The 21948-nt window shown below is 41.9% G+C and overlaps 1 long non-coding RNA gene across 1 annotated transcript; it reads right to left on the reverse strand.

Annotated features, from left to right (window-relative positions):
* Positions 1-857: 857 nt before the first annotated feature.
* Positions 858-13226, reverse strand: LOC125318455. Its single transcript, XR_007200361.1, has 4 exons — positions 12981-13226; positions 12020-12130; positions 6253-6336; positions 858-4913 (listed from the first exon to the last, which is right to left on the reverse strand). It is a non-coding gene; the product is annotated as an uncharacterized LOC125318455 (long non-coding RNA).
* Between the last annotated feature and the right edge of the window lie 8722 nt (positions 13227-21948).

Consider the following 21948-nt stretch of genomic DNA (forward strand, 5'->3'; position numbering starts at 1 on the left):
TAATTGGGTGATCTTTGAACTCAGCCCTGGCTGGGGAGGAAATGAACTAGCAATGGGAGAATTGAGGAAAACCAGGGTGTCTTCAAATCACTCTGAGACACAGGAACATAATGTCATGGCAACAGTAGCAAACAGGTTTTGCATACACATTCTCCTAAAAATTACCAGATCAAATTTTCTTCTCTGCTGAAGTATACAGTTTGGAAAACCTCCCAAGCTGCTCTGAGTTGCTCCCCAAAAGAGCCACTATTTTCCTTGATTTTCCCTGAGAAGATGTGGAATAATCTCAGTATTTTGCCATGCTAACTAGACATCACAGGGCTTTGCCAAAATGGGCCTGATTTGGGGGAGTTACCTTGACATGTACCTCTGAGGTTTTGGCTCCTTTTGTTATGTGCTGCACTGGACTCTGTGCCCTCCCTTCACTTGCTCATGCCATAGGTGAAACCACAGCAAAATCAGGTTGAGACGTTCCCATCAGATCTGCAGGTTTGCTGTGTGCATCCACTCCTGAAGCCAAAGGTGGCCTGGGCTGTGACTGTGTGTGAAGGTTCCCTGACGGTGTTTGTGTGCTTCCTCTTCATGTGGATGCTAGTACAATAGATGAAGATGCTGGCAGGAAACTTATGAGGCTTCAGTATCGGACTTGAGATGGCCTGAGGGAGCCTTCATCCTCAGGACCTCTGTGTCAGGCTCTGCTGACTCAGGAAGACAGTTCACATTTCAGGGTTGTCTGAAGTCCCTTTTAGCTAGGGATGAGATACTGGAGTGAAAAGATAAGTTAAAAACAGACAGATCTGTAGCATGTGTTAAAACTCTTAGGAGTTTATTGTACAGCTGAACATATTAGTCTAGAACGAGGATCCCTGTGTTTCCCATTTTCTGCAGGAAATCTCTGATGGTTAACAAGAATAATACACAGCGTGATGCATACAGGTAGCTGTGCATTGATCCAGAGATTCAGAGTGCTCAGGGTCTGAGTGTCCCTTGGGTTACACTTATATCTATTGCATGGACGTTCATGGAACTATGCCAGTGTAAAATTAGTCTGGGATCATAATCAGACAGGGAGACTTTAATCAAGCCACATTCCAAATCAGAACTGAAATCCCTGTAACAGCAAAGTCCTTTTCTCCAAAACCATTTCTCCATGTTAACACATTTCTACAAATTTCATCTGAAATTCAGTTTGGCTTATATACTGTGTGAATGGCTGTGTACTGCAGCCATCCTACAAAGTACACAAAGTCTCACCTTCTCATGCTAAAGAGACAGGAAGAGGACTGTTTGTCCTTCTCTGAGCAGGTTGTGACCAGCAAACTATTGGTACACAAAGGAGAGTTTCCTCCAGTGCTTGACAAACAGCAGTTTTCTTGCTCCTTCCTGGTGAAGATCTGTGTTTTGACTGGAAAATCTTCATGCAACAAATAATGATTAATTGTTAATATTTGATTTTAAAAGGTATTGAAGCTGGGGCTATGTTTTAATACTATTATTTAAGAGGGGAAGGAGGATTCAGCAGTAGAATTTAAAAGGTGGGTAATTTCTCTGGTACAGTTCATAGCTCTGTCCCACTACAATTCTGCCAGGATATATGAAAAATAGCACCACTTGGAGAAAGAGTAGGAAATGGTGGTTGGGGTAAAGGGTGCGGGTTAAGCTAATATTGATGTCCAACATTTTACACTGTGAAACCGCAGCCTGAGACTCTTGGGGAGAGTCTGCAAAGACACGGGACCCTTGGGCAAAAAAAATGCCAGCAAGACAAGTTTTCAAACTCCAAAACTATCTCAGGGAAAAATAAAATATCAGCTAAGGAGTAAGATAGATTTCTATGACTTAGAAGGTTACCCATTCAAAATAAATGGGAAGAAATTGTTCTTAAATGACATCTAGCCCCGGTTGGAAAGATACACAGAGGCATCAGGAAACAAACCATAGAAGTCAATTGTTTCATTAGAATTGAACATTTCTTGTATTAGTCAGATTAAGTAGCAACTGGTTTGTGAAACCTTTGGCAAAATCTCTGTGCAATTCTACTATAAACCGAATAGGTTAATTTCAAATTCAGAGTCCCCCCAAAACAAATTCTGGAGTAGAAGGCATTTAGGGTATAGGAAATCCAAAGTGGCACTTCTACGCCTGGAACATGAGCTGTGAAGTCCTGTTTTTTGAGAAGATATAGAAAGTTATTCTGGGTATATGATGGGCAGCAGAGAAGTTTAAAAAGAGGGAAGGCTCCTCAAACCACCATTCACAGAATAAACAAGCAGGTGTTAGGGACATTCAGCATGGAGACAAGGGACAGGTTCCTTTACATGCATTTCTGAAAGCTACAGAAAAAAGCAGCATTAATAACAGAAAAAACTGATGGGTGGATTGTGAAGAACAAAATTATGCAGTAACCCAGAATGTTACCAGCAGCTCAAGCATCTGCAGGTTGAAGATTACTTCATTCAATTTTCTTCAAATAATGCCCATTCCTTTACATATCTCCCTGAATCAGTGGAAGAACTATTTTTCACAGAAGAGCCTGAGAGAAACAAGCATCAGTTGTGGCCATTAATTTTATGAATGATTTGTTGGAAACTGCATTAAATGGCAACATCAGCCCACAAATGAGCTTTGAAATGTTCTTATTCCAAGCCTGTGCAGATGGGCAATTTGCTGTGTAATCAGTTTTCATAGCCACCCTTTCAATCAGGGTCACTTGTCTTGTAACTACGCTCTTGTTTTGCAGGTTTGTATTTCACACCATCTCAGAAATGTTGCATGTACCAGGCCAGTGACCAAAAAAGAGATCACTCAGAAAATACAGCAAGGTTATGTCCAAAAGCCCTCTGAACAGGGGTCTCAGCAAATATAATACTCTGGGAATATCAGTAAAAGAGAAAGATATAGATGAAGAAGAGCTATCTAGCAATCAGTAAGTGACAGAGGCTGAGACTATTATTCCAGCTATTCTGTGAAACATGTACATGTGTGTTGTAACCCAAGTAAATTACAGCAGTGGTATTCTTGTATGTAATTAAAAAGAAGTCTCATGTGAAAGTAGGAGAGTGATATGACAGCTATGTAAATTCAGGACAATGCCACCCAAAAGACTTTATGGCTCTCCTATCACTTAGACACTACATTGGAGAACATACAGAGATTAACCTCCAAAGTGATACCGAGATCAGAGTATAAAACATAGGGGAAAATATCAGAGGAACTGAATTTATACAGAGATCACTCACTGGGGACATTACCAATATGTAGAAGTGCCTTTAATGAAGTAAGGGAATTCTTCACAGTAGTACAAGAAGGTAGAACAAGAAGCAGCAGCCTCAAATAAAGGAAGAAAAAGTTTAGGTTAGATATCATGGTTTTTTTCCTTAAAACAGACAAGCTGGGTATTGAAATAGGCTGCCCACAGAGAGGCTATCTCCTTAAGATATGAGTGAGAGTAGGTAAAACTTCACATGAGAGGGAATGACACAGCCATGCAAGGTGGAGGTGTCAGTTTGAGCCCTGCCAATTCTCCTAAACCAAGAAGTCACCTCTGGAAGTAGTGGAGAGGGGTTGCACATGTGCTGTGACCCTCGAGCACCCGTAGTGTGAGGAAACTGCCCGCAGGAGAGGGGTAACATTGTCACAGCAGTAGCTCCTACAGCCTCCATAATGGCCAGGTGAGGCAGCCCCATGCATTTCTGAGGATTTGGATGACTCAGGAGTTTTCTTCCAGTCCTTTGTCCTTGGTTCCAAATGGACTATAAATTATATATCTATTCATAGATATAATTCTATAATTCTATATCTATTCATTCACTCTGTAATGCATTAAAGCAATGAAAGACCAGGAGGAATGGACAAAAAAAAGTTCCAGTGAAATGAAGACTTGCATGTGGCACCTGTATTGAATTTTCTCATGTAGGAATTTCAAAGCACCTTAAAATAGCATGGGAAAGTCATGGTAGACTAAGTCTGAGGGAGTTTTCACTGTGAGTTGAGAATGGCCGGATTTGCTCCAAGTAGTGAAAGTACATGTAAGTAATCTCAAGAAGAGATGCAGATTTTTCCTACTGCTCTGCACCACTTTTTGGTTCCCTATACACAAAATCTGAAGGGGTTTTGTACATTTTGTGTTTGTTTATTAACATCTATTCCCTTAGCAAGGGTGTTTCCCTTTTTTTTCCACAAGCCTAGTTAAACAGAACTCAAAAGACTGAAGAAACAAAACTGCTGTTGCAGAAACCTCTAGAAAGTACAAACCAGGATCATATTAATATCTGATGCCTCAGAGGTAAAAGCTCAACTATACCCCATTAGAAATATTCCATTTGCAGGGCACCCTTCTATCCCTGTTAACATGTAAACTTGGACTGTAAATGGGTCATTCTGTGCATGCTTTCTGTCCCAGGACATGAGTTTGGTGTATTTTTTTTCTGGAGGAGGTGATAAAGAAAAAGGCAGTTTCCCCTGTTACTATGCTGGTTGCTTTTTTTCCAGTTGTTTTAAAGGCAACCCTTTTGAAATCACTCTCAGAGGTTCAGAACACTACAAAAGATCCAGGCAGAGAGATTAATAAGCAGTATAGTGCAGGTGAGGCACTGAAAGATACAGGATAATACAATTTATCACATGAATTTAACCAGAGCTAGAGGGTATCTCTCAGCCAAGCATGATTTGATTCATGTGGACACATACACACGTACATGTGCACACACAGATGTGAGCGTTCCGTGTGTGTATGACAGAAATTTCTTCTGTGCCTTGTACTGAGGGTATTCGCTGGAAATGATGTATGAAATGAAATCCCCATGCTCACGGCACGCAGGGAATATCAGACAGAATTCCACAATCACTATAGAGATGGGCTTTGCTATTGGCAGATCAAACGCAGCCAGAAGAGCAAACCAACCTGAAAGACTCTGGGGAAAACAAATATTTTTTTTAAAGTTATAAAATAATGTTCCCACCCTTTTAATATCATTTCTCCCATCTTCTCTCCCTCTGGCATTCCCCTGGGCAGCCAGCTACATTAGCTGGAGCCTTAGAGAGATAAGAGCCCTCCCCACACATATTTCCCCTTAAAAGCCCTTCACAATGTGTTAAAATTACATTTTGAATAACACTTTCTAGCTTTTTTTATTAATTTTTTAACGTGTTTTTACCATCTGAGGTTTCTTAGCAATAGCAGTGGGCAGTCATATGGGAAAGGGGGGGTTGTCCTCTTTTCTCTCCCACACTCACCAGTACCATGCATTTGATGTTACCTCTTTGAAACCCAAAATAAATAAAACCATATCCCAGCTATGCCATGAGTTGTAAGGGGAACCTATGACAACAGGAGCGGCTTCCCCAGGCCTTCCCATCGTCTATTCCTGGGCCATGGGAAACCCTCCACGGGAAGGAGGAGGTGTGGAGATAACCTCTTCTGGGGTGGTGGGGTTTCCCTCCACCCATTGCTGGTGCTCAAGCACACCTTAGCAGTTCCAGACTGCTCCGTACGTGGTGGGATCATTTCAGCTTGGCTATACATTGCTGAAGAAGGACGTTTATTTATAATACGCGGTGTAGGAAATTAGGCCATTGTACCTCTGCACAGGGGAAAGATTCATAAAAAGTCACACAGAATTATTCTTATATAAGTGACAATGACATCGTTGTAAGGAGGAAGCAGAACTTTATTTGTCTTACTTAAAATGATATATAGAGCACTTGTCTGTTTATTCCACTGCAAACAGCTTCTGCAAAAACAGCGGTAATTCCCTAGGGGGTTCTGCTGATAGTTATAAGTTACTTGAGCAAAATCTCTCAAGTGAGCTACTGCCTTACAGGTAGCCATTATTCTAGATTCAAAGGGCTTTTTGTTGTGTTTGTTTGCTTGTTTGTTTGTTTTTTAAAATTATGTTCGGTGTAATGCTGCTTTTTAAAATATAAATTGTGTCATAACATTGCTACTTTTCAAGGGGGTAAGTATCTGTATCTAAATCAAAGGATGCGCTGCCAAAGGAGAAACCAGTCAATAAATTGGCTTCACAATCAAATCTGGCTCAGGTTAAAGCAAAGTTAGTTTGATGGATTCAGCTGAAACCTAGTAAATAGCAGCCTACATAATTAAGCTGCTCTACCTTCATGCAGTCTCCCTGGAAGCTTATGGGCATCTCTAAGGCACAAGAGTGACAATCAGTAGCTAAGCCGAGGAAATGAACAGGCAATATTGCCCACCCAGACGTCATTCCTTACCCCCCATTACCATTGTCTCACCTCTCAAAAGGATTAGCAAAATTTGTCTTCGATTCTTTGACGGGCCTGCAACATCCTTCTCTAATTTAAGAATGGATTCTGGGTCTGAAAATCAAATAACTGATATTATTCAACGGGCAAAAAATCAACACTGAAACATAGTTTTTCTCTCTCTTTCTCATTTATGCAAGCTTATGAGCCTATTGTCTATGAAGTCTCAGCCTTCAGTAGCACATTTGGAGGGTGTTTTTAAACAGATGACAGGAAGAAAAAAAATAGAAAAGTGGGATAAAAAGAAGTCTTGTAGTCGTCACAAACACTGCATTTTTTTTCCAGGGGGTAGGAAAGAGGGTAATGAATTCTTTGATGAGGCCAAAAGGAATGGGAATTGACACTGAAGCTGACATGGGTTTTCACCATATTCTTATTATTAATTAATTGCAATCATCAAACTATTTCTCAAAGTAACTCAGTTTTCCATAGCTCGTTCTTGACTGATATTATTCTGGTTGCTCAGCAAGAATGAAAAGTGCAAGGTTTGAGTTTCTTTTTAGTGTTTTAGTCCCAAAAAAGAAGTTTTCAAAAGTTGAAAATGTATGAAGATTGGCTTAATTATTCAATGGGAATAAAAACAAAACTAAATTAATTTCCAGGAAATTAATGCAAAGTTTCTAATTTACTTTGAGAAGTCATCATTGTTTCTTGATTATTTTTGGTTCTTTGGTGACCCAGGGAAATTCTTTTTCACTATGACAAAGCTTCTTTTTCTGTAAAAAATGGTAATAATAATTACCTGCTTCACAGCAGTGTGGTAAGATTTAGTTAATTAGTGTTTTCAAAGTGCTTTGAGATCCTAGGATGGAAGATGCAATAGAAATGCAAAGTATTATTATTATTCAGAGTTAACAACCAAATTTCAACCATTTGCACTTATCCATCTTAACAGCATGTACTCAAGGGAAGAAAACACATAACTTGTCAGCAGACAGTCCTCTTAATGTGGGTTATAAAACCACCTTCTTGATTACCATCTGGAGTAACATTCACAAGTGAGGGATAGCAGATGTGTGCGCGTGGAGAGATGCATCCCACTTCCCCAATCCATCGGACACATCAGTGTTGTCATACTGTATCCATCCAGCCCACTATTATGCCTCTGATGCCAGCCAGCTCTTGATGCTTAAGGGCAAACAAGAGCCACTCTTGCCTTTCCCTCCATCTCTTCAGCGAAAAAAGCAACAAACAACACAAGTAAACTCCCCTTTCCTCCTTCCACTTCCCTCTTTCATAATAACAATGCAGCAGCCAACTGTGCAAAGCTCAACAGTGGATGAAAATGTCTTCCTGACCCCTGTGTGCAATTAGTTTCCTCCCAGGAGCATGAGATTTGATTATTTTTGCCGTTATCTTCGCTTGTACAGCCACAAGTGTTATTATCTCTTCTCCATTTTTCAGGTAGGCTTTTTTTTTCCCCCTTGAAGATTAGCCTGAACCTTCCAGAGTCCTTGCAGCGAGGTGCCCTGTGGTGCCCCACGGAGATGTGCTGCCTCCGTAGCAGGAAGCAGCACCAGTCTGCAGTTGGCTTTTGCAACCCTTCTGGGCCCCTCAGACCTCTCCAGAGGCCTGCAGGGCAGGGGTGGAAATCCCTACAAGTATGTGGAGGCAGAGGAGCTTTGTGAACATTGTGCAGAAGAGAAATTTACTGGGATCAAATGTTAAGAAGTGGGTGGCACGACTTAATTTAATTCTGCTCGGATTCTGCTGCCATCCTGCCCCTTTTTTAAGGATGAGGTGGTGGGCACATGAAAAAAGCCATCCTGCAACTCTCACCTGTGGAAAGCCAGCACTGAGCATGTGTGGTGCCATTTTATTTGCATGCCTTGGTTGGGAATAAATTGAAAGCAATCCTGCCCTCAGGACAGAAACATCAGCCCTCCCAAGCACCACACAGCATGCTAACGGGTCCACCCAAAAAAGCAGCCTGGGTGGAGAGCAAGCACGAATGGCTGCTAAGGATGGCATGGGCTGCATCATCAGAAAGGTTTGTGCAATATTATCTAGAAGTTCAGGTCTGGCACAGGAACTCCCAGAAGTGCTGTGTCCAAGATGCCATCCTTTTCATGGCTGCTCTCTCTGCCACTCTGTGTTTTATGAGCAGGTAGGGCCAATAAAACACCTCCCACTTTTAGGGGGTGACTTTCTGCTAACACTGGTGGGCTTTGGATCAGGCCCCTGCTCTAAGTCAGGTGCTGGCATTTACAAACTTAGGGGTGGGAGTGCTGGAATACTTAATCCAGTGCCAAAGAACTGCCGTAAGAAATGCACTAACAAAATATTTATGAAATGAGCTGCTCCCTTATTTTACTTTCAAATTGCGTTAAAAAGATTTATAGGTGACAGAAAACAATATTAAAGTCAATCAAATGCACAGAAGCCCCTGGATCCCCAGGATGCCACTCAGGGTAGTGACAGGCTATTTTAAGGCAGTGAACCTGCTTTGTTGCAGTGATCTCAAAAAGCAGGAGAAAATCCCGTTTGGGCTGAGCAAGTCTCTTTGTGCTGCCCTGTGGCTTTTTCGGTGGTGAGCCAGGGTTCAAAGGAGCATGGTGTATCTATCACTGCCATAGTTAATCCTATCATTAGAAGATATAAGCAGCCTTCTCCCACATTAGCAATGTTTACCTCATATTGCTCTAGCATTCATTTTCACTAATATGGTACAAAAGTGTAATGATGTATAAGTGTTTTTTAATGTTAAGTAAGTGAATACAGGTGGGTAATTTACCACTGGCTCTATACAGATTGGAGCTGGTATTTCAGAAGGAAGACTCTGGACTCTTTCTTCTGTTTATGTATAATTATTTTTATTTTTGCAGTGTCTTCTGCTACTCTTTTTAGTTTATACCACTAAGTCAAAGCCGTAAGTACCAGTTATTTTGGAGTCAGCAGAATGAAATGTTTGTTTAGAAAGCTTTCAATTAGCCGTGGGATGAGTAGGTTTGATGTGGAAGCAAGTATTCTTGTATTTGTGTTAAGAATGAATGTTCTGTTTGTGCGATTTACCTAGGAACTAGTGTGCCCTCCTAGGGCGTGATCTCTCTTGGAAGAATAAACCCTGAAATAGACCAGTGGTTTCTGTGTTGTAAGATGGAGGACACACAGGTTTCATGCCAAATTCATTGGCTATCCCATTTTCACTTTCAATGTAGAATACTTTCTTATTCATTCATTCCTACTAATATACTAACGCCCAGAAACTCAAATGAAAGATTCACTCTGTGAAAAAAAAATTTAAAAATTAAAACATGGACAGAGAGACTTTGGACCAGCAACCCAACCATTCACATGTGGATGGTTCCCTACACAACAAATGGACAGGGGCTCAGGAAGCAGTGAAGCCAATGGGCTTTGTGGGGTCGCACAGGTCAGACCCCACAGGGAGACCCACAACTGTGCAGCTTCTCACGTGCAGGATCAGGCTTCATTTCCACTTCAAGGGAGTTTTGACTCCCAAGCTAGTGTTGCAAGATTATTTCTTTTTTTTTTTCCCTCTGCTCCTTTTTTTAGAATTCCTTTCTTTGAAACATTTTCCTCAGTAGTAATTGCTGCTAAAATTTCACAGAACATTTGCAAAAGTGACAGCCTAATTCTAGAAAATTTCAAACATTTAAAAGGCATTTGTACAGAATTTTGGTGCTGAAAAGCTTTGTTGGTGAAGTTTTGCCCACTGAAGTTAGCTAGGTAATTTTTGCAAATCAGAGGACTTAAAGTTGGGTATGTTCTGCTTCCATGAATTTTCTTGCTATATTTGGCATAACTGGAGGAAAAATTGTATATCAGAGATTCTGTTTTAAGGCACCAGATGGGGATTTCAAAGACCTTAGAAACAGCATTGAAAGTATTTACTTAAGATTAAGAAATTTCCAGTGAAAACCCTATTTAAAAAAAGTATCTGGTAGCTTGAAAAGGTTTTTCACGTTTGCTTTTGCACTAAATCAGGGTGCTAATTAGCTCTTGGTGTGGAAAAAATGATAGCATTTTACAGAGTCTCCCTGTTTTGTACTTGAAGAAAACCTAGATGTTTCCAGATGGGCTTCTGCTCCATGGGGATCAGAGGAGTCCACCTGTGAGAGGTGGGTGCAGCCTTCTCCGGGGAATGCCGTGCGCTCACAGCAAATGTGTGCACATCTGCTCCAGAGAGCTCACCAGCAAAAAGGCCAACAAAACCTGCTGTGTGTGAACACGACCATGGATCTTCAAAGCATCCCTCCTTTTGGGACAGGGAAAAGGATGCACAGCTCTGTGGAGCTAGTGGGGGCTACAGGTCTTTGCTAGCTGGTGATCCTGTGCATGGAGCTATCCAGGGACAAGGACTGCCGTCCTCGCTCCCAGCCCAGCTAAAGCTCCGTTCCATTCCCAGCCCTCTCCTTCCTTTCCTTCGGGCTGTAGCCTTTCTTTGTTATTTTCCTCTGGGGCTGCAATTTTTCCCAGCTAGCCACAGACAGTATATAAAACACATTTTACTAAAGTTCTTCCAACAAAAACTTCATTGAAACAACTTTTAAAGTTGTGAAAAAAATAACAGGAAATTCACACTTAGGCCCTTGAGGATGAAACATGACATATGTCTTCCAACACATAGGCACAATGGGGTGCGCTATAAAAGTAAATAAGGATCACACCATGGTGCCTAGCTGTTGGAAGACATGCCTTTTGCCATTAAGTTATCATTTCCTTACTTCTTTTGTCCAAACTCCCATGTACTTTTAATTGTTGACTCGGGTGACTAAATTAATCTTCTTTCTTTTATTTTAATAAAGCAATGTGTGACCTGCCTTAAGGTTAGAGACTAAAAATTAGCACAAGCATTAACATTTAATATACCAACCAAAATGAAGATTTACATTGCAAACGGATAGGCAGCCTAAATTTAGGCTGCTCACAAAATGAGGCTATACACAAATGTATTTCATTAATTATATATGTCTAGGACTTAAATACAGCCAACATTTATGCACACTGAGTACGTGTGCCAAAAATGTTATAGTCTTGCAGTGGTGAGTGCAGTTTTAATTTGCATGTGCAATGTGTTTTTTCAATAAAAAAGGGGAAATTCCCTCTAATCTGCACATGCTTTCATTCTCCATTTAAAATACTGGCAAAAAAATCTTGGTAGTAATGATCACAGACTTCACTATTAATATCCAAGATGCATTTCATTCATTTGAAAGCCTCCCTTGTGAAATATTAGCACCCATTTGGAATCTTTTCATTCTCCAAAATGATCAGCTCTGGGGATTTCCTTCCCATTGGGGGTTCTGGTGTATTTTTAAGGCCAAGTCATTCCTCAGAACATGGTAGAGAGGTAGAAACACCATTAACTATCATCGGGTTGCTCTCCCACATGACAATATCCCATTACTTATTACTGGAATGCACTTGTGAATTCTGTTTTAAGAGGCCCATTTACAGATGAAAGGGTGCAACCCAAGAACCTCAGGCTTCTGCAGGAGAGCCAGGCTTGGCGCAACATGACACCTCCTCCTGGCTCTGCAGAGATTCACTTCATCTTGCCATTCCTGCAAAACCCAAATCCTTAAATGCCCCGTATTTTTGCCCAGTAGTGGAACAGCAACTTACCCTTGAGCTAAACTGAGGCACTTGAGGATGACCATCACTCTCAGGTTAAAAAAGGTTCCTTCACATTCCTTCCTGACCATGCCCATTTTCCCACTGGAAGGGGGTAGCAGTTGAACCAGCAATTTGTTGCTGGTTCTGTGGTACTTACCCTGAGTGCTGGGCTGGGGGTAGGTGTGCTGCATTTGTAACCCATCTGATTTCCATGCATGGGTCCTATCTGCAGAGGGACATACTCTTCCACTCAGCTGGGAATTCAGGGCTGGAAAGGAAGGTCACAACCTCAACTAAAGAAGAACATAAATATACCTGTGAATTGTGGAGTAAACAGTTGCTGAGTGATTAAAAACTAAGTAAAGCTGAACCACTTACTCAGTTTTTAAAGCTGTTTGCTGCAAGCATCCTGCAAAGTAACAGATTTTTTTCTGCTATATAACAAAACATAAAATGAAAGGAGCCTTTCTTACTTCATGACAGCTTAAAAGTGCTGTGCTGAGGGTTTTTTCCTCATACTCTGGAGTGGTGTCACTTCAGGAGAATAACTGTGCCAGGAGGGACCAGCGTGTGAGAGGGGCCCATCTCCACTCAAATGGCACACAGCATTGCAGAGATGAGACTGACCCTTCAGTACAGGAAACTGGAAGTTAAATACTGACAATGAAAAACTCTCAGGGTCAGGTCTCTTACGGAAAAGCATGTTTTGCAAGAGTGTGTCCAAAAAGAGGGATGCCCTGGATAGCAAACTGTGCTTCCAGTGATGAACACAAGCTCCTGAGGCACCCCACACATCAGTACTGCCCCTGGGGCAGTGCCTGCTATAAGCAGCAGATCACAGTCTAGCCCTGAATGGCAATTGTAAATATACTTCCTGTATTACCAAGGAAAGTCCTAATACCCTTTCTAGTTTGTGTACGACATGCAGAGGAACCAGAGCCCTCGCCAATAAACTATTATGGGTCAGCAGAAAGTTGCCCATCAAAACTGAGAAATACTAGACACAATCTTTAACACAGAGAGTCTGAGAGATGTTTATCTATATCTAGCATCCTTTCTATTAAAAGCTCTTTCTAACCATTGGTCAGGAATTCTGTGAGAAGAAAAGACTTACAGACCTGGTCCTTTGCCTCTCAGGTTAGTGCAGAACACTGTCCACCAAGGGAGCAAGAGCCATCTTCTGCCTTTAGAGGATGGGAGCACTTCCTCACGGGAAAAGAATGATGCACTGCCTTATACTTAGTCTGTCAGAAGAAAGCAGGGGCCATCAGATAAGGAAGGAAACCTTCCTCTCCACCCTTGCAAGAGCGACGCAGATCCAGACACCAGGGCTGAGCAGCATCTGCTTATCATTTTGGCCAACTCCGTAGTAGTTCTCACGTGGTATCTGCAGAGGAAATGAGTGTGTCTAGGAAAGCAGTTAGACTGCTAAAGAGAAGGAGTTTGCTGTTCTTATGTGAGGCAGCTTCTTGGGAAAGAGATCAGCAGAGCAGATGAAACTTCAGAATGAGAATCATGGGACATAAAGGGTCCTTCCTGAAACTACTCGGAAGCCAAGACACTGGGATCCAATAATTGGCATTTCTATCTTATTGCTAGCAGATGCACAGCAGAGCTTGGTTTGACAAAGGGATGAGCATGAGGTAAAGTAATGGGAAACTGTCCAAAGGAATTTGAAGAGGCACTTGGGGCTGGAGTGACATAACACTTTGTATTTAGAAGGAGTTTTGATCAGAATCCTATCTGAATCAGAGTCTAGGGCTGATGTTTGAAAAGGTTTGGAATTACACTTTAAAGTTTGATTCAAATCAGCGCCGGGTCTGATCAAGGACACATCATGAACTTTTACTCAGTTAAACTGATGAGCTTCATGTAGAATCTAAAGTGCTGCAAACTACCAACATTTATTATTCATAATAAATGAATGCAATTAATTTCTTCTTTTCTTATCTATCATACCATCTCTTAATCTTGGGGCAGCTTTCTGACTGATAGATAAAGCTTCTACCCTCTCCTTCAGGCTTCTCCTTAAGGCAAACTTCCACTTCCACTGAGTTAAGCAATAGCAAGTTGGGGAAATAGGTAGGTAAGGGGAATATTCAATATTTATAACTGGACCTCCTACAGAGCTTTTTGCACATATACCTGATGAACTAATACACTGTATACTTGTCTCACAGACTTTCATACATTACTCATCTGCCTAAACTGTTAGCAGCTAACTCAGTGACTAAGAGTTTTCTGCTGTTCTGTAACAGCTGGATACAAGGACTGTATGAGAAGCACAGCACTTGCACAGCACAGCAGCCTGTCAGAGATGACTCAAGGTGAGATGGGGTCTGGACCTCGGAGCCCCACTGAATGGAAGAGCTGGGTCCCTGAGAGGATGGGAAGAAAGAGTCTTTGACAGTTCATCCTTCGGCAGTAGCATGAAGAGCTGAATATGCTTCTGGGGCAGAACTTCTGCTCCTTTTCTTTCAGGTGTGGCATGGAGAGGACTTTACCGCAATGACTACCCACAGACTTCTCAAAGCCAGCTGCTTCACAAGGCAATCTCTGCTCACTTAGCCTCCGCCTGAATTGCCTATGCCAGGAGAAGAGGATAGGTCTTCCTATTTTTATACCCTTCTCATTCTCCTGTGGCACTGGGATGGCTTCTTCATGCCCTTGCTGGAGCTCCAGAGACCAGCTGGGTCTCTGCTGGGTGCTTTCTCAGAGGTGATCAGTCACTCCAGTCCACTGGCCTTTCCTTCCCACCCCTCTGCCTGGCTTCACAGCTGTCTATTAGGCAGCCCCTGCCTCTTTGCTGTTCACAGACTCTCCTTCTCTCATCTCAGTATTTTATCTCTTTTGGTGGGAGGCAGCTGGTTATGAAGAGCCCCTGCTTCTCTTTTGTTCCCCAGAGCTGGATTTTCTAGGACACATCTCCGATCTCAAGTTGTTTGTGGGTGAAAAAATTGGTCTTGCTGGATATTTGGCTTTCCTCCCAAGAAGACATATCTTCCCTGGAATCTTTTGCTAAAGAATTATCAGTTTTTACATCAACCTACTGCTCTTATATTCTGAATCATTGACCAGCTGCCCAGAGGACCTGTTGTTCTTCAGGTAGGGTGGGATGAGCACAGCAGTCCCAGCTGCTCTGACTGTATCCCAAGCATGGAAAGGTAGCACTATGTCTGCTTCTTGAAACTGCAAAATAAATAAGAAGTAGGGAAATTATATTGACCTCACAGTCAATGTCCCTTTCATGAACTGAGTCTCTTGGTTTGTAACCCAGTACACAGCTTGTTGCTATAAATATCTCAGTGATCCAGTAGGAAAACAACGTACATAAAGAGACGTGAGGATTTTGTCTTCCTTGTAGCTCACCAAGAAAGTGTGATTTACAGTGAGACCAGCACTGTTATACATTTAAAGCAGGCAGTCCTTGTAGTCAGCAACTTGTGATGGTAAAATACGAGAGCTGCCTCAATATTCTCTCCGGTACCGGCATGCAGGCTGCAGCCCCAGCCCACGCAGCAGGGACAGCGAGCACAAGAGGAGGGAGGGAAGCAGCACAGGATTGCTGTGTCTGTCCTTGGACAGTGTTCCCAATGCCTTTTGTATTCTCTTCTTCAGTCCCTGAGAGTTGCTTGAAGTTTTAGGAGGGAGGGATTGATATGGCTGCATTGACAGCTGCATGTGCTGGGTATTACAGCACTTGTTATCATAGATACTTCAGGTTTTGTTGCTACCATAAATGTGCTTTCAAAACAGTTAATGATGTTTACAGGCATGGCCTTGCATATAGAATTTTAGGTCCCTGATGATCTTCTATATTAGAAGACATAAAGGATAACTTTGAATAATGACAAAATATAACATTTCATTCCAATTTCAGCTCTGCTGATTGTCTATAATGTGGTGAAAGTTTCTGATAACAGCCTTTCAATTGCCTAATAATATTCGTTCCGGTTTTTGGGAGCTGTTCACTGAAAAGGTTCATGGGCATCCTTCAGAGAAACCTTGTAACTTCACTGTTGCCTTAGTTTGTATTTGGACATCAAGCTAGGAAGATTAAACTATGCACAGATTGCAACTCTGCACACATTTAAGGCTGGAAAAATAATCACTGACTCATTAAAAAGCTTGATTCAACTCCATGAAGAGGAGAATGGGGGTGTGTTTTTTCTTTCTAGAGCTCCTTTCCGAGCTCCCATGCAGATAAAGCAATTTGCTCTCACACTGGAGGACAGGTGAAAATTTGTTCTTGCCTGTAGCAGCTGGATGTGAGCTCTGTATTAGGAGGCCTGTATTAAAAATGCTCACACAGCAGTGCTAATCTTGGGGGGAGGTTTCAGATAGGGCTGGGCAGGCAAACTGCAGAAAAGTAATATAAAGAGAAGATAAAGGATCACCTAGAAATTTCTGGTTAACACTTTCAGAGTGCTGGATAGCCATAACAGTCACATTCTAAAGGATGAACCTTCTCTTTGGAGGGAAGACCTAATCTCCCAGGGTAAAGACACTGGGAACGGCACAGTCATGCACCCAGAGGGAGCCTGGAGCAGGACAGGAGGCCAAGGGAAACCTGTCTCTCCCAGCAAGGGCTCTGGTGCACAGGGCAGCTGCATAACTCTTACCTAACACAATCTGATGTACTAATGCCAACAGTGGCACTTAAAACACTGTCTCTTCAAACACCCCCATTTGTTATCTTGCCCTCTGCACCATTTTTATTTAGAGCCATTGAGAAAGATGAAGCAAATGCAGTAACTACTTAAAACTCGCTGAGTTGTGGAGGAAAACACCATCTCTAAATCACATATTCCTTTTTTCTCTCATCTGTGTTTGCCTCGCCTAATTTGACTGCAGGTATCTTTATAGCAAGTCCCATCTGCTAAATTGTGTTAAAATTTCCTTGTAAAAACCATCTTTTTGTCCACTGAAACTTAGACATTTTCTTTACTATACACAGCTAGCAATGAAAAAGAGAAAGATGTGTTCGCACAACTTTTTGTCTTGTTAGCATCACACAGGAATTTTGCACATCAAAGACAATTCAATTTTCTTCCTTCAATTTTTCAGTCTGCTTCAGTACAGATGCTGCAATGTGAGCAGACATCAGTGGGACACAGTGGGAACTTAAAGATAAGAGGCTGTAAAGAGTAACTCTGTCTTGGCAGAGAAGGTCGGAGGGAGTCTTTACACCCTGAGATATTCCAGGAAAAGTGTGATTCATCCCACCTGACTGTCAGCACTTATGTTGTAGACACTCACCTGTCTTTATGTAGGCACCCTTTGGAGATAAAGGAAAGAAGTAGGCATTTTCTCCTAAGATTTAGATTAGATGTCTGGAGGAAATTATTTACTCAGAGGGTGGTGAGGCACTGGAACAGGTTATCAAGAGAAGTTGTAGATGCCCCATCCCTGGAAGTGTTCAAGGCCTGGACAGAGGGGGCCCATGGCAACCTGGTCTAGTGGGTGGCATCCCTGCCCATGGGAGAGAGGTTGGAACTAGATGACCTGTAAGGTCTCTTCCAGCCCAGCCATTCCATGATGACTTCAACAGTACAACTCATCACCCCTGGTTTTGACTCTACTTTAGGAGCTACAATTGGGATCTTTTTTTTTTCCTTTTCACAAGAAGGTCTTTCAGATCTAGATATTGAATATCTCAAGTGAACAGGGAAGTCTCACTTCAACAACGTATGTACCAGCTCCTGTATAGTTTGGAAAAACGTGTTGTGGGAGGTAAGGCTTTGGAAGATACACCATTATATCAATCTATATGTCCACTCTGAGGATGCTGCAGATGTGACTGTGCAATAAGTGATCCTGTTAATAAAGACAAGGTTTATTCCTACTGACATGGAATCCATATGGTACATGAATATGATGCCAGTGATATCCACAGGACACAAGGAAATGTCATTAACTGCTAAACACAATAGCCTGGAAGAGAAGCAAAGGAGATTTTCAAGCCATGCTCTAGAATTATCTTGGCATTGTTCATTAGAACAATGCCCCCCCCGAAGTTTCACAGACCTTTATGACTTCTGTAATCTCTTGTACTGTCCCTCACTCCATGGCAAGTTATAGTTGTTGGTTTTCTGCTATTATATCTATAATCTGCTGCAAGGTGGTGAAAAAACTCTTTTGGCCTGAGTGAAGCAGATGTTCTGTTGATCCTTCTGGATGAGCTGTCAATTGCAGGGGTGAGTGTCTGCTCTTGAAAAAGGCTGGACAAAATGACACTGTTAATTCCTTTGATGTTCCGAGTTCCTGATGTTCCTAGCTACTGGAAGAGAGGACAGATACCAACCAAGTATTGCCTTCATGGTCCAGCATAAACATTGTGACAGGCAGTGCACACACCAGGAAAAAACCTCAGGCTATGAACAGCAGGAAAGGGATAAATAATCATGCAATGTCTGAATGTGTCAACTCCCAGAAGGGGAAGAAAATAGCAATGCTTGCAGAGTCTAAGGGCATGGAGCTGCCCAGTGGAGAGAAGGCTGTCTACCAACAGGCTGTTGACAAATTTGGAGACTCAATTACCACACATGGCAGAAGAAAGAAACTAGACATTTGCAGCTATGCTATTAGACTGATGACCAATTATATCCCAGCTGGATTGTTTAACAGCTGGAAGATATTTCCAACAACACTGATAAGTCATGATATTAGGCAGAAGAAGTATGACCAAGTGCTGGCAACGTGCAGTCTAAACTATTTTGACATCAGTGGGAAATATGCATTGCTGAAGAGAAACCAATAAACATGAGCCATTATCACTTGACTATTTTTATACAATATGCTGGGGGAAAGGGGAAGGAGGTTGCCTACTGCTGGGTCACTGGTAGAGCAGTGGTTTAATCACAGGATAACACCAAAATGCAGTTGAGAGAGAAGTCATGGCCCAAGCCAGCATTCTAGCAGCTGATAGGGACATATTTATCAGATCACAGCAGCTTGAGTGCAACATGAAATTAGATCCTCAAGGAAAGCCCTTGGAAAATGCAAAACCACAAGATCTCATTGACTCTGGTTGAGCTTCTGTAGAAAGAAGCAGCAACACCAAAAAGATGTTTCTGTACAGCCACTAAGATTAGCAGAGCACAAATCAGCAGCCCTGGGATGATACTGACAAAACGGAAGAAGTTACTGGAAAAAAGTCCCTCTCTACTACCCTCTGTTGATAACAGTGTCTGAGTTATCAAAGGTGAAAGTGTTACCACTGATGTAGTTAGAAGCCTGCTCTTGCACACTCTTGAGGAAAGGAGCGAGAGGTTATCCATTCATGTACCTGCCCACCTTTTGCTCAATTTTCGGCAACAGGCAAAAGGACCTAGAGCACTTCCAGTAGGAACTGCATGGAAGAAGTTGTAAGAGAGAAGAGTTTGAAGGATGCTCCAGGAAATCAGTATATGCCCATGTGACTGTCATGCTAACAGAAATTTCTTCATGCTCATTTTAGGTCTCTTAGTCAAAAATCCGCTTCATTTTACAAATGTGAACGTCTTATGTGGTGTTAGCAGCAGGCAATACAGGGGACAGGCTAACCTAAGAGGCTATATATTAAATGGGTGTAAACATTTTTCTGACTTCCAATACCCAAGTTGCCAAAATGTGGCATGTGGTAGAAATAACAGGTTACACTTTATTGGCTCTCTCCCTCTTTCTCAGCTGCTGAATTTCATTAAAAGATGGTTAAAATGCATTAATTACTTCCTCAATATTCCTGTAATTGCTATTGCTTTGCCACGGAGAGGATGCATGATAGGAAGAAGAAGAGGAGGTGATCTTTTTAGATGGGAGAATAGGAAGGGAAGGGTTCATCAGTCAGTCCTATCAAGATGTGATCCCAGATGATAAAGGAGTTTAAGGACCCCTGCTGCTTTAGCACATCTCTAGGGAATGAAGTGTCAGGCTCACAGAGAGGCTTCTTTGTCGCTGAGCTAGTCCCTTGATTTGACCAGTTTTACAGCTTTGTAACGTTGCTAATTTCAGCAGAACAGTCTGTAACTTCCACCAGTGTAAAGGAAGGGGGACTTTGTCACCCTGCTTTTATGGAAACTGAGGCCAGTAATATCTTTCAACACTGATTTTTTTGTTTTCAGAAGGTGAAGATATAAAGCCATTGTAGCACAGGAGGCAACAACCTTCCTGTGGCATCAGCTGTCAACATCAAATGTTCTGTCTGTCCTTAATAGTTTGTACTTCTCCAGCCATTCCTGGAGGAGTTACCTTGCTCCTGACTAGGAGCAGGGCTGGACTGTATAGGCTCCTACCAAAGAGCTCAATGTGTGCTGCTCAGCATTGAGGCAGCAGCTCACACTGCTGTCTCCTGGCATGCACAGGAGGGGTGCAGCCTTCTCGCTCAGAGTATCATACTGCAGGTGGGTTGCAGAAGCTGCAGTCCTGAGGTGGATCTTTTCAAAATTCATCCTTACCTTTGTGTCTTGAATTAGAACTTGGATGAACCAGTTCAAAAAAGTCTGAAAGGTCTCCTGTTGGCCCAAAAGTGATCATTATTACAGTTATAAGCTGCTTTAGCCGGAAGGTACCACTAACAGAACTTTACTAAACATTGACAGGAGGAAAAAAAATCTGTCTATTTGGATACTGCTTATTAAATGCACATATAAGCAAGTTTTAAAGCCTTTCCCCTTTTTCAGTACATTTTATATCTGATAGCAATGCTGAGTTCTGATGGTGATAAAAATATAGCTGATTGTAGCTTTTCTGTGTGTGTACAAAGTGTAGCTGCACCGAATCTGCTCCTTCCACTTTGTTCACCAGACATCTTTGTGTGGTGAGCTCCTTGGCACAGGAGTTTTCTCTGTAGTTACAACTGTGCTTCATTTACTTAAAAAAGGAATCATTAAGTAGCACATTTGTGATATAATAACAAAATAATAAGGCTTTGGAGACCTTGCAACTCCAGGGCTTTCCTCTCAACATGTGTTCAGCTCATGTCGTTAAATTTTCTGGGACCTCACCTACTGCCATAACTCTAAGACAAAGCCTTGTTACTCATAAATTGATGTATAGATATTTCAGAGAGACTACCAAAACTGCTCAAGAAATTTAGGCATATCTCAGAACCAGGGCAGCTTTGAAAATTCTGCCTCGTTGTTGTTGTTGTTGCTGTTGTTTTGTTTGTTTGTACTTCTTTCAATACTAATACTTACAAACATTGTGCACCATCCTGGGCACATTATTCTCACTGTGTGTACAGAGACCAACATAGTAATGGGCCCTCTTATTGTTGAGAAATACTGGGTACAGCTTAGCAAACAATAAACCTAAGGCAAATCATAATACCAATAAATGCGTGCCCACAATCAGACAATTCTTTGGGGTTTTGGGGGTTTTTTTTGTAATCAATTAGGTTGGGAAAGACCTCTGAGATCATTGAGTCCATCCTATGACCCAACACCACCATGTCAACTAGACCATGGTACTAAGTGCTACTTCCAGTCTTTCCTTAAACACCTCCAGGGACGGTGACTCCACCACCACCCCCCTGAGCAGCCCGTTCCAATGTATAATTCGTGAAGAAGTTCCTCCTAAATCTTTTCTGGCACAGTTTAAGACTATAATTTCATTCCACTTGTGACCCTTAGCTGCAGCTCAGACACTGGATTTTATGCTGTGGCTTCAGAAGAAACAGGGAAGGGCTCTTAGTGCACAAGACTGAGCCCAAAGGCCAGGCATATCTTCCTGGTGTCAAGGTTTGGAAAGGAAAGCAGTGACCTTGAAGAGGACCCCAGGCTGCCACCTGATTCTTACAACTGAAAAGAGGGTACCTTTTGAAGCTTTTCACTGTCACTCATTTTATTATCTAGGTATGGTTTGATTCACTTCCAAGTCAAACAGCATAGTAATATTCTAGAAATTAATAAATGTGAGAGTGAAGGATGTTTCTTGGCAAAATCCTGTGCATACCTATTGCATGGCATAAATAATACATTGTGATAATTAATAATGATAAATAATAAATAATGCAGTCAGTTGCAGCACTGGGGACTGTGAATAGACCTACATTTATAAAAGTTGAAATTCTAAGCTAAAGGGATAATATTTCAAGCAGTAAGCTGC

Source organism: Corvus hawaiiensis, chromosome 30, assembly GCF_020740725.1.
Source record: "Corvus hawaiiensis isolate bCorHaw1 chromosome 30, bCorHaw1.pri.cur, whole genome shotgun sequence".
NCBI lineage: Eukaryota > Metazoa > Chordata > Aves > Passeriformes > Corvidae > Corvus > Corvus hawaiiensis.